This window comes from Moschus berezovskii, chromosome 1, assembly GCF_049115385.1.
Source record: "Moschus berezovskii isolate FMDL1 chromosome 1, NW_MosBer_1.0, whole genome shotgun sequence".
Taxonomy (NCBI): domain Eukaryota; kingdom Metazoa; phylum Chordata; class Mammalia; order Artiodactyla; family Moschidae; genus Moschus; species Moschus berezovskii.
In genome coordinates this window covers 137,616,710-137,630,722 of record NC_142460.1, presented here as the reverse complement: position 1 = coordinate 137,630,722, position 14,013 = coordinate 137,616,710, and the positions used below count along the sequence as shown (strand labels likewise).

Sequence of the window (14,013 nt, the reverse complement as noted above, 5' to 3'; positions counted from 1 at the left end):
TAGCATTTCTGTCCTTTATTGAACCCATCTTTGTATGAAATGTTCCCTTGGTATCTCTAATTTTCTTGAAGAGATCTCTAGTCTTTCCCATTCTGTTGTTTTCCTCTATTTCTTTGCATTGATCGCTGAGGAAGGCTTTCTTCTCTCTCCTTACTATTCTCTGGAACTCCACATTCAAATGGGTATATCTTTCCTTTTCTCCTTTGCTTTTGCTTCTCTTCTTTTCACAGCTATTTGTAAGGCCTCCTCAGACAGCCATTTTGCTTTTTTGCATTTCTTTTTCTTGGGGATGGTCTTGATCCCTGTCTCCTGTACAATGTCATGAACCTCCTTCCATAGTTCACCAGGCACTCTGTTTATCAGATCCAGAAATAAAATGGTAGTGTTTAAAAAATAAAGTGTCCAGAAAAAATGTATGGAAGTTTTCCACATGTGAAATCTAGGAATAGCATGCATGGACTTGAATTTTTCTAGTGGCTTAGATGGTAAAGAATCTGCCCATATTGCTTGAGACCCTGGTTCATTCCTTGGGTTGGGATGATCCCCTAAAGAGGGGATGGCTTACACACTACAATATTCCTGCCTGGAGAATTCCATGGATAGAGGGGCCTGGTGGGCTACAGTCCATGGGGTTGCAAGGAGTCAGACAGGACTAAATGACTAACAGTTTCACTTTTCAAGCATGGCCTTAAAGACATGAAAGGAACAAAATGTTGTCTTCCTTGCTAACACAGGTCCTTAGTTATCCTACTGATCTCACATGCTGTCCCAAGGAATATTTAAGCCCATTTCAACGTTGATACATCACTGAATCACTTTTGTAAACATAAAACCCAAATATTACAATGCTTTATTCTAGTTAAGTTCTAATATGTATGAAAATTCATCTCTGCTACAATGCCGGAAGATTTCGTAAAATATTTATGACCAGTTCAGTCTTTGTTGAGAATAACAAAACATGGGAAGTGTGCAAATTATGTCTCTTCTGGTAAAAAACTCTATGTGCCTTTAACTTTTTTTTTTTACACGGCTAATTTGGAGTGAGCGTTTATTTGCACAATTACAACATGCGGACAAACCAGCAGGTGAACAGGCTGACGCTGGTCAGCGCAGCTGGTCACACCACCGCACCAGGCACGGCGCAAAGCACACACGGAAGGACTGCAATTGAGGCCCGAGTGGCCCCAGGGTCGTCACACTACTCCTCCTCACCCAAGGACTCTCTCTCAAACGTGTAGGCCATGAAGCAAGCGTCGGGTCTCTTGGGGACAAGGGGATGCCCCGGTCTCAATCTCAAAGCCCAAAAAGCTGAAGGTAGGGGGCAAGGGGGCTCGATCATCGCGGTTCTTGTGGAAGCAAATGAAGACGTGGTCAACATGGAGCTGCTCTTCAGCAAACTCAAGAAGAACTGCGAAGCTGTCCTTGCTCCCCTCGGGCAGAGCGCCACCCGGGATCTCGATGTAGAGGCAGCTGTTGCTCAGCACCGCTCTCCAGTTAATATGTTTGGCCTCTGTGAGCCTGGACTGGACATTAAAAATCCTCCTCTTGTTATTAGACGTTAGTTCCTCTGTTACATTCAGCCGATTATCAGAGTAAAATAAATTAGCTGAAAGATTGTGATCCCTCTGACTATACCCTCGCCCACCTGGGATCTTCAGGGGTGGGTGAGGGACATCAGGAGCACCACCGAGGCCCTGGACCCAGGTTACTACAGCAGTTGATGGAGACCCTGGAACTCTCGCTGCGGCGGCCTCCGCGGCTGTGCAGGCTAAGGAGCGGCATGGTGCGGGTGGCGTGGACGGCGGCGCTGGGTTTACCCCTTCCTTCTCTCTGGCGAAGCAGTGGCTGTTGAGGATCCGCTGCAGGGAGGATTTCACCATCCGGCCGCTGGGGTCCGAAACCAGCAAAACCTCCGCTGCACTTCTCCGCGCCGCCGCGGCTGCTCGCCATTCGCAAAATCTGTGCCTTTAACTTCATTGGAAGATTTAGGCTACAAATAAATGTAGGTTTTCAACAAATCTGATCCATAGTTGAGTCCAATATTTTGTTCCCCCGCCATAGGTCCCTATGTTCAAGGTATAGTGCATATGTTTAACAAATTATGAAATAAAAATTAATGAATGTGACCTGATTTATAATATTTCAAGCTTTATTTCATTTGGAGTGGAACTGCAGTATAATTTGCAAGTCCGCAACTCAGGAATTCCCTGACTCCCTTATTACAAACCACATACTTTGAACTCTCTTCCTTATGAATAAAGTGGCCTTCCAATATCTCTATTGTAGCATTATTGTTGGTATTAAATGGTTTAGCCTGGGTAAGGTGTCTAATAAAATGTTTGACACTTGGCAGACTCTTAGTGAATGCTAGTGGCATGTCATGTTTTATCCATCAACTTTATTTATTCTAATAAATATGATCACATAAAATATATGCAGGAAAGACTCATTTAGATAAGCTTGAAGAGTCAAGCCTCAAGTGCAGCAATAAATCAGAGTTTGAGATGGTTATTCAGACTTCTAGCAATTTCATGGATCTTTGAGGGTGACAGATTTCAGGATGGAGAACCCACCATATGGAGAATGTTCTCTCCCTCGAGGGTCCCTTTCACAAAGGTTTGTACACATTTGAGATAAATCACATTTTTGAGCTATCTTCACAATTTTCCTGTAAATCTAAATCTATTTTAAAACATTAAAAAATACCCTCTAAGAAAATGACCCAAAATGAGAATACACACACACACACACACTTTTTAAAAATTAATGTATTTATTTTAATTGGAGGTTAATTACTTTACAGTATTATAGTGGTTTTTGCCATACATTGACACAAATCAGCCATGGGTGTACATATGTCCCTCATCCTGAATCCCCTTCCCAACTCCCTCCCCATCCCATCCCTCAGGGTTGTCCCAGTGCATCAGCTTTGAGTGCCCTGTTTCATGCATTGAACTTGGACTGGTGATCTATTTCACATATGGTAATATACAGGTTTAAATGCTATTTTCTCAAATCATCCCACCCCTGCCTTATCCCACAGAGTCGAAAAGTTTATTCTTTACATCTGTGTCTCTTTTGCTGTCTCTCATTTGGGTCATCATTACCATCTTTCTAAATTCCATATATATATATATGCATATATATATGCGTTAATACATTGTATTGGTGTTTTTCTTTCTGACTTACTTCACTCTGTATAATAGGCTCCAGTTTCATCCACCTCATTGGAACTGATTCAAATGCATTCTTTTTAATGGCTGAATAATACTCCATTGTGTATATGTACCACAGCTTTCTTATCCATTCGCCTGCCGATGGGCATCTAGGTTGCTTCCATGTCCTGGCTATTATAAACAGTGCTGAAATGAACATTGGGGTACATGCACATACACACAGTTTTGAAAAGTTCAACAGTGAAAATTTGGAAACAAATCAGGTCTGAAGAATTTTGAATATAACTGAGTGATCCACAAATAACAGTGGATGCTACACTGTCATTTAAGATTCCAAAAATGTGGAATATCCTGATAAATGGAAAATTATTCATCAATGAGATATTAAAAAGCAAAACATATAATAGTATGTTTACTCTGTTTATAAAAATTTCAAAAAAAAATTTCAGAAGATAGCCATATTCACATTAAAAATAATTTTACTGTGAAAATGTAACAGTGAGGTAGTGACATTTCAAATTTGTGGATATTTTCTGTGGATGTATCAAGTAAAATATTCTCAAGTATTCCCTTATTCAGATGGAAACAATCCTCTCCTCGCTCAGACTTGTTACTCTGAACATTTATTTTTCTCAACCTAATTATTAGATTCTTGAGAGAAAGTATCCTTTTTATTCTATGAGATAGTCATCCAGCTAGATTACTATCTCCAGCCCTGGTATAAAGTAAGAATTCAGTGAAAGCTCACTAAATAAAAACTTTATTTGTTAAACCTTAAAATCTTTTCTAGACCCTTTTGTTCAATATAATAACCATGTAAACATTTAAAAAATTTAATTTTATTGTTACAATATACAAACAGAAAAGTACTGAAAGGTGTTCAGCTTGATGAATGTGGTAAATAGAATTATTGTTTAGCAAATATGTATTCATTCTCCCCTTTCCCCCCACAACCTTCATGGGAGGAAGAATACTCCCCAGCCCTTTGATGTTGGATCTGGCCATCTGACAGGTTTTGGTCAATGAGATGTTCATAGACGTGATATGAGAAGAAGCTTCAATAGGCATGTATGGTTGGGTTTGACTTTTGCATTTATCCCATTACATGAGAACTTGGGTAGCCGCTGGTTCCTAGCAATGAAAGACATGTGAAACAGACCTGGTCCAACCCTCTTCTGGAGCCAACTTTGATCCAGCTGAATCTCACCTAGATCAAGCACTAATCCATAGATCCACAAGAGGGAAATAAATATCGTCCAGTGACACTGAGTTTGGGGATGACTTGTTACACAGTTTTATTATGACAATTACTGATTGATGCATTTGATGTTGCATTAAATCTATAACAATTTAAAGAAACTGACATCTCTGTATCAAGTCTTCCAATTCATAATTGTGATTTACTATTCAGTTTACTTCAGTTCAGTTCAGTTCAGTCGCTCAGTCGTGTCCAACTCTTTGCGGCTCCATGAATCACAGCACGCCCGGCCTCCCTGTCCATCACCAACTCCCAGAGTTCACTGAAACTCATGTCCATCGAGTCAGTGATGCCATCCAGCCATCTCATTCTCTGTCGTCCCCGTCTCCTTCCACCCCCAATCCCTCCTAGCATCAGACTCTTTTCCAGTGAGTCAACTCGTCGCATGAGGTGGCCAAAGTATTGGAGTTTCTGTTTACTTAGGTATTCTTTAATTATTGTCAATAATAGTTTATGGTTTACTGAATGATTATCTTGAAATCATTGATTATTCTTAGGTTATTTTTATTTTTGCAAATGGCATATTTTTAATACTTTGAAATTTTTGATGGAAATATAAACATTATACTATTCAGCAATCTTGCTAAATTTTTAAATTTAGTCTAATACTTTATTTGAAGGTTATTTCGGATCTTCTATGTACAATTATGTTGTCTACAAATAATGAGAACTTTATTTTCTCCTCTGCAATCTTTATATCTTTCACTTCTGTTTTGTCTTTTCTCATTGACTAGGACCTTCAGGCAGAATGTTTAGTAGAGGTAGAAATAGTGGACATCTTTCATTTAATCATGATCTGTCACAGGTTGGGTGGTCTCAGAAACATCTTGAGATGGAGATTAGTGTGTAGAAAGTTAGGAGTGGTCCTGGGATCTGTTGGGTAGATGGGATGAAATCACAGGAGGACTGGATTGAAAAAGTAGTTGGGTTACAATGTGATCTCAGAGAATGCCTCAGCCAACCCATGAGGACCTCTGAAGCCGAGGTATCTCTTTCAAGTCCCTCCATGTGGGAGAAGAGGACCAAGTCTGTGTCTCTGTATTAACCAGTGACTGGCTGAGGACTCTCCAGGTGAGGAAGGTGATGCACCTTTGGATGAGGTGATTCTTCAGTCAGAACAATTTCTAAAGGAGGTGGACAACTAAGGGATCCCTACTGGAAGTACTCCCAGAGGCTGGGGTAATAAGTCCTTCAGTTCTGAAGGGCTCTCTAGAGAGCATCCCCTATATAAGCTTTCAGTGGGAATGATTTTAATTTTACAATGTTTGTGTCTTAGTGTTCCCTAAACAATAAATGTGACAACACTGAAAATAGTGATGATAAAAAGAAAATGATAAATAAGAATAACTGATATTTCTGTAACAGAGTGTAAAATGGTCCCTTTCCTATTGTTTCAGAATGTCAGCTGAAGGGTACAGTTGACATTTCCATGAGGGCTTGCTAAAAGGTCTATCTATCACTTTGTGTCCATTACTTCAAACAAACTATGTAATAAAATGTGAGAAATTTAAAAGAGAAAAAGTTTTCTGTGTCATAGTCTTTACTCTCTTAAGACAAAACCAGGGGCTTTCTAAAGAGATTTGTTTTTGTTGTTAATGTTGTTTGTTTATGCTGGCTTTTATTTTTTTTCAGGAGAAGAGAATTGAATCTCATTTCCCAGCTGGATGTTTATTTAACAGCATAAATGCATTGTTATGCCTTATGTTACTCTTGCTGAACTTGAGAGCATCAGGAAAGGTTTATTGACATAGAGCCTAGCACCTGCCTTTGGTCTGAGGAATGCTGAAGTCTGAGGTAGGTTAGAGCTAACCATGAGAGCAGGAGGAACAAAGAAGGAAGTTTTGGTGTCAGCAGCCTGAATGCAAATTTCTATGGGTCAAATGAATCCAGTGAAAACAGCCACTTACGCCATCTTGGCAGAATTCTATTGAAGGAGGTGGTTTAAGAAGTGTGAAGGTCTTAGCTGAAAGAGTCTGTGGGCTCACCACTGAGAGAAGAGGAAAGGGAGCAGAGCTGAGAGGGGTCATGAGAGGTCAGCAGGAAAGGTCATGACCTGTGTCAGGGGATGGGGCCATGTAGAGACCCTGTAGGGGGATTCTCCAGACAAACCTCAAATTTTCTCCAGGAAAGAGCCTGCATTTACAACTTCCCATAACTGAGGACATGGGTGGGTTATAATAGCACTAGACAAGCAAGATTTTGAGCTTTTCTTTTAACCTCTCTCCATCAGCTATTCTCATCTTCCAACTTGCTTCCACTCCAAAAACCCCAGCAGTGCTAGTGCCAGACCACATAAAAGAGGAAGAAAAAAACACCAAGGAACTTCCTCAAGCCTCAGATCTGACCTGAGAGGATGGAGTCAGGGCATAAGAGAGTAGAGGTTTTATTGTAGGAGTAAATACTGAATTAGATATGGTATGAAACTTTTGATTTAGTCTTAAACTAGTTTTCTAAGCAATTACTGTACTTGTTCACGACATTGCCAAGAGGTAGAAAAGGGTGATTTAACTCACTGCTTAAAGGCAGTGAGAGAAAAATATAGCCCTGATTTTCCACTAATATCAGACAATAACAACAATAATAATAATTAATAAAAGTAACCACAAACCTATTTTCAGGGTTTTACCTTTTATGAAACACTTTCTTGTTGTCTAACTCAGGGGAACCCAGTCCTAGGGTCACAGGCTGTTACTGGTCTGTGGTTTCTTGGGAAGTGGGCTGCACAGGAGGTGAGCAGTGGGTGAGCAAGTGAAACTTCATCTGTATTTACAGCCACTCCCCATGGGTTTGCATTACTGTCTGAGCTTCGCCTCCTGTCAGGTCAGTGGCAGCCCAATAAATGTAATCATCTCCAAACTCCACCCAGTCTATGGAAAAATTGTCTTTCGTGAAACCAGTCCCTGGTGCCAAAAAGGTTGGGGATCACTGGTTTAACTTAGAGACATTGTGTTCTTGGTCTTGCTCAACACAACAATAATCAATAATGCTTTTCTTTCTAATACAGGACAGTGGAGTAATCTGTAGCCTCTGCTAGAATGCTCTTCCTTCTATTTTAACCTAGTTAACTCCTACTATGTCAGAGTCCAAGTCAAATGTCTTTGCCTCAAGGAAGACATCTATGATCCTCCAGATTTACCAATACTATGCTTTCATAATGCCTACTATTTCTAATTCATAATACTCTTCATAATTTTACTTTAAAAATATGTAGGAGATCCAACCAGTCCATTCTAAAGGAGATCAATCCTGGGTCTTCATTGGAAGGACTGATGCTAAAGCTGAAACTCCAATACTTTGGCCACCTCATGCGACGCGTTGACTCACTGGAAAAGAGTCTGATGCTGGGAGGGATTGGGGGCTGGAGGAGACGGGGACGACAGAGAATGAGATGGCTGGATGGCATCACCGACTCAATGGACATGAGTTTGAGTGAACTCCAGGAGTTGGTGATGGACAGGGAGGCCTGGTGTGCTGTGATTCATGAGGTTGCAAAGAGTCGGTCACAACTGAACGACTGAACTGAACTGAACTGGGTGGGGAGGACCATCAGTGTAGATGGCTGGGAAGGGTGGATCACAGGTGGACTTGTTACTTTTGTTTTAGATAGCAATTCTATTCATTAGCAAGTCCCTGTACTTTCATCCTTGTAAAGATGATGAGATAATAACTTTTTTTTTAAAGCAGGTTCTTTGGTCCCTTTGAAGGAGAGTACTATTTAGGTCCATGATGTTATTTTTTACTAATCAAAGGGAAAAAATGTCAGGCTAACATCAAGGACAATGCTTTTGATAATTTTTTAAAAGGTTATGCATGCTTTTATTTTGCAGTCAATTAGACATCTTTTTTAAACATAAAACTGAGCAGCTGATATTTCTTTTTAATGACATTTTCTTACCATGAAAAATTGAACATATTTTCTAATGAATTATTAGAAAAGATCAACCACCCATTCATAAGGACTTTTAAGACCACTATATCCCTTCCCTCCTGGCATTTTAAAACATTTAAATTAGCTTGGTAACGTTTTAAAATTCTACTCATTGTAAAAGACATAAATAAAGGTTTACCCTGAGGCTTCCAATTATGCTAAAGCAGATTTCATTTCACTGAAATGTTACTTCTTCTTTGACTTTTGAATATGATGATTGTTAAAGATCTTTCCAGAGTTAGATTACTATTGACTCATTTTCCTTTCTAAATGGGTTGGGTTTTCAATCTTCATTTGCTGATGACTAATTATTAACTGATCAACTAAGAGATACCGTAAAATATAAGAAGGAAGGTATTTTACTAAATTAAATTTCAGGATACATAAAGCAAATCATTATGTTGTACAGCTAAAAGTAATACAATATCATGTCAATTATATGATAAATAATAGGGAGGGGATGTATGTATAACTATGGCTAATTCATGCTGATGTATGGCAGAAACCAACACAGTATTATAAAGCAATTATCCTTCAATTAAAAATAAATTAAAAAAATAGAAAACATAACAAATATATGAGGTTTCATTATAGGTTAACTATCTCGATAGGATATAAAATTAAGTTTTGAATATTTTGGTAGTGAAAACAAGGAGAAAATTAAGATAGACTATATAATACTTTTACATTTTTGCATGATATTACCCTCATTTTTTTACCCTCATTTTAAATTACCGCTTAACTCTTAAGTGTTTTCTCTTACAAGCAACCTGCAAACACATCTCATTTAAACAATTCAAACAAAATGTGTACAATAAAATATGGATTCTACTCTTTCTCTGTCAGAAATACTTTTAACATATGATACTTGTCCTTCCATTCTTTTTTCCTACATATTTTTGGCTGTCAATACATAAAAAGGAAGTCCTAGAGAGATCTGTATGAGAAGTCTTCCCTGTAGGAGTTCTAATTGAAGTGAGCCTTGTCCTTGAGGGTTGTATCTTATATATATTAAAAAAAGGAAGATGATCACTAAAATGCTAATATTTTCCTTGTATATAGAAGAATAATGACTTAGAATTTTTTCAAAGATCCCTGTATATTTCAAATGTTCTACATTAACTATGTATTAAATTTTAAATTAAAAGAAACAACCTCCCTCCTCAAAACTACGTGTCAATTTAATAATACCAGTCAGTTTCTATGGGTACAGATGCAAAAAGACTTTAAGGCAGAGGCTTAAAATTTAGGCCAGTTGGTAATGCTTGGATGGTTAAAAAAAAAAAAAATTCTGTTAGAGGTTTGCATAAATTGTTTGGCAGTACTAGTATGCTGCAAACAGCTATTTTCCCCTCAGTTTTATGAATAACCTGGTTTCTTAATAGTCAAGTCACAGTCCCAGTTTAGGATTATTTCCCTCCATGTTCAGATTTAGTTTCAGCACAAATAGATTATTCAAGAATTGAGGGCCCACAAATAAACTTAGAAGTCATGGAATTGTGGATACTCTTTTATAAATCTCCATTAACTCTGTGTAGATTATATAATATCATCTATATCCCTGGAGGACGGCATAGCAACCCACTCCAGTATTCTTGTCTGGAGAATCCCATGGACAGAGGAGCCTGGCTGGCTACAGTCCATAGGGTTTCAGAGTCAGACATGACTGAAGCAACTTAGCACACACACACATATCCATTTGTTAAATTCTTTACAACATATATTTGCTGAGCATATACTATGTGCTAGACATTTTGCTAGGTAACAACAATATCTAGCAAAAATAAGCAAATGTATCTTGCTTTCAGCAATAAAAATCAGTTAGATGAATGAAGGTATGTACTTTGAGGGGTTCTGGCATATATAGAAGCAAAAAAAAAAAACTGAAGAAAGAGAGCTAATATGAATTCTAGTAAGGTACAACTGCCTGTAGCCTGGCTTATTTTTGTTTCTCAGTAACTAATATAGATTCTTCATTACAGGCCTATTACAAATATTTAAAAATTAACAAAGGGGGTTCTTTTAATTTTCCTTTGGTTTTGGAGTCCTAAATGTGATGTTTCATAACTAGGTTTTGGATGTAGATTTTCCATCTATTAGTAACTATTCCCTATACTTTGAATCAAAATTTGTTCTTCTTTTTACCAATCAGCTCAAATTTGAAGCATAATTCACCATGCAAGCCTTCTACGCTCCATTCCACACTGCAGTATAAGTTAAGGCCTTTCTGACAGCACCATATTGAGGACTGTTATTTGTATAGCTTAATTTTGTTGCGTAGGTTCACAATCAAGCTGTGATCTGCATGAGATCCAAGGGGGAACTAGTTCATTTGAAAAGAATTAAGATCCAGTTGAGAATTAGCTGATAAATACAAAAGATTTGCTTAACCAAGTAAAGTACTTATAGGGCAGCAATTACTTGAAAGAGTTTTATCCTTTATGTTTAATATTCATGAGTGCTGATCCATACATGAATTCTCTTAGTAAGCTCTCCCAAATACTAATTACATGAAAGTAGGGATATTGTATCTGCTATAGCTATTTTTTTTTGACAGATTACATTGTAAGAAGTTTGCCCAGAGTGAATGTTCTAACACCTACTCAGAGTTTCAGCAAAAGCAGTTCTTTTCCAAAAATTTAAGCTCTGATGAAAGCATCTTCCAGACATACGAAGCATAGTGCCTTGAAGAAATCCAATGAAACTTGCTTTGTTTTGGGAAATATTTGCTGAGTTGCATTGCACTAGAATTATTAGATGAGTTATAACAGGCTTGAACATCTGAAGAAATCCTTAGAGTAGATCTAATGCTTTTTTGAAGTTCTAAGAAATTAGTTTTTCTTTTTTTAAATTTTTGTAGTTTAATTCATTTTCAGTGTAAATGTTCTGATTCACTTCTGTCTTGGCAAAGGCTTGATGAGGCATCTTTACTAATGTCATTTAAAATTGTGAACTTGTTCATCATCTGTGTATTTTAAGCTTTATAATCAAAATTAATTTTAACTTTAAAAAGCTGAAGTGGTAGTGAAAACTAATAGCTTCTTGTTTTAGTCTGAAATTTAGTAAGTAGGAAGGATAAGAAATTACTTTTCATACCATAGTGACTGGCTATTCTCAATCACTATTGAAAACAGGACATGTAGAAACAGAGGGAGGAAATAAACTTCTAAATAAGAGCTAATGGGACTATGGAGATTAGTAGGATCCAGAATGTTTAACTGAGGTTAATAGGTTTCAGATTAATCCTTTCCCCCTTAAATCAAAAGTGACTTTGACTTTATGGATAAACACTAATATGAATTTAGATATTAACGATACAAACGAATATAGCATGAAGAATTTCTAGATGAATGTGGAGGTTTTCTGTAGCGAGCTAACCAAGAGTGTGGTAAAATACTCTCACAAAAATAGGATCTCTGGCCCCCTGCAATATTTGAGCCAGCAATTTTAGAGGGCATGTTGTAGAAAGAAAAAAAAAATTTTTCAGGATTAAAACCGAGGAAACCAGAATTGAAAGAGACACATGTACTTCAATGTTCATTGCAGCACTGTTTATAATAGCCAGGACATGGAAGCAACCTAGATGTCCATCTGCAGATGAATGGATAAGAAAACATTGGTACATATACACAATGGAGTATTATTCAGCCATTAAAAAGAATACATTTGAACCAGTTCTAATGAGATGGGTGAAACTGGAGCCTATTATACAGAGTGAAGTAAGCCAGAAAGAAAAACACCAATACAGTATACTAACGCATATATATGGAATTTAGAAAGATGCAAATGATAACCCTGTATACGAGACAGCAAAAGAGACACAGAAGTATAGAACAGTCTTTGGGACTCTGTGGGAGAGGGTGAGGGTGGGATGATTTGGGAGAATGGCATTGAAACACGTATGTTGTCATATGTGAAACGAATCACTAGTTCAGGGTCGATGCATGTTATAGGATGTTCAGGGCTGGCGTGCAGGGATGACCCAGAGGGAGGATAAAGGGAGGAGGGAGGTGGGAGGGGGGTTCAGGAGGGGGAACTTATGTAAACCCGGGGCGAATTCATGTCAATGTATGGCAAAACCAACCAATATAATATTGTAAAATAAAAAAAAAAATAAATAAAAAAAAGCAAAAAATAAAATAAAATAAAATAAAACTTAGGTTCAAGGATTCAATTGAATTGCCAATCTGACTTGGCAGTCTGTTAATAGGCCCAGTGGGAATGTTTTAAGAATTGGATGAGAGATATGAATGAACCTACTTACAAAGCAGAAAATGACTCATAGACCTAGAGAAAGAATTTATGGTTGCTGGGGGATAACTACCAAGGACCTACTGGGAACTCTGCTCAATCTTATGTGGCAGCCTGGTTGGGAGGGGAGTTCACAGAAGAACGGATCCTTGTATACATATAGCTGAGTCTCTTTGCTGTCCACCTGAAATTATTTTAACATTGTCAATTGGCTACACCCCAATACAAAATAGAAAGTTTTAAAAATATATGGGTAAGAAAAAGGTGGAGCCAAGGGAACAGAAAGAAAATACCAGCTGAAGAGCAAGGAACCCAGAGTTCAGTAATGGTGAGAGTGAAAGTCACTCAGTTGTGTCTGACTCCTTGTGACCCTATGGACTACACAGTCCATTGAATTCTCCAGGCCAGAATAAAGGAGTGGGCAGCCTTTCCCTTCTCCAGGGCATCTTCCCAACCCAGGGGTTGAACCCAGGTGCCCCTCATTGCAGGCAGATTCTTTACCAGATGAGCCACAAGGGAAGCCCAGAGTAATGGTAATGGAAGCTTATCTGAAAAGCTCATTAATAATCTTATCAAAGCTCCTATTAAAAGGCTTTGGAGAATCTGCCCAAATTCTTACATAGAAAGGAGAAGGAAGGATGGATATAAATTACAATTCACATGAAGCAACTGATTTAAACATGTGTTGGCTGATACCTATAATTACTATTTTAGATATTAGTTGTTGGTTACTTATTTTTTTGAAGTATGTATTCAACCATATCATGAGCTCCTTATTGCAAAATTCAGGCTTAAAAAAGTAGGGAAATCCAATAGGACATTCAGATATGACCAAATCAAATCCCTTATGATTATACAGTGGAGGTGATGAATAGATTCAAGAGATTAGATATGGTAGACAGAGTGCCTGAAAAACTATGGATGGAGGTTCATAATTTTGTTCAGGAGGCAGTGACCAAAACCATCCTAAAGAAAAAGAAATGAGAAAAGTGGTTGTCTGAGGAGGCTTTACAAATATTAATAGCTGAGGAAAGAAGAGAAGTTAAAGGCAAGGGAAAAAAGGAAAGATATGCCCAACTGAACCTAACCGGACCTAACAGAAGCAGAAGATATTAAGAAGAGGTGGAAAGAATACATAGAAAAACTGTACAAAAAACGGTCTTAATGACCCAGATAACCATGATGGTGTGGTCACTCACCTAGAGCCAGATATCCTGAAGTGTGAAGTCAAGTGGGCCTTAGGAAACATTACCAACAACACTAGTGGAGGTGATGGAATTCCAGCTGAATTATTTCAAATCCTAAAAGATGAGGCTGTGAAAGTGCTGCTCTCAGTATGCCAGCAAATTTGGAAAACTCAACAGTGGCCACAGGATTGGAAAAGGTTGCCTTTCATTCCA

The 14,013-nt window shown here is 38.0% G+C and overlaps 1 pseudogene; it reads right to left on the bottom strand.

The window, feature by feature from the left end:
• Positions 1-1,106: 1,106 nt before the first annotated feature.
• LOC129551086 (ornithine decarboxylase antizyme 1 pseudogene) lies at positions 1,107-1,895 on the bottom strand (annotated as a pseudogene).
• Between the last annotated feature and the right edge of the window lie 12,118 nt (positions 1,896-14,013).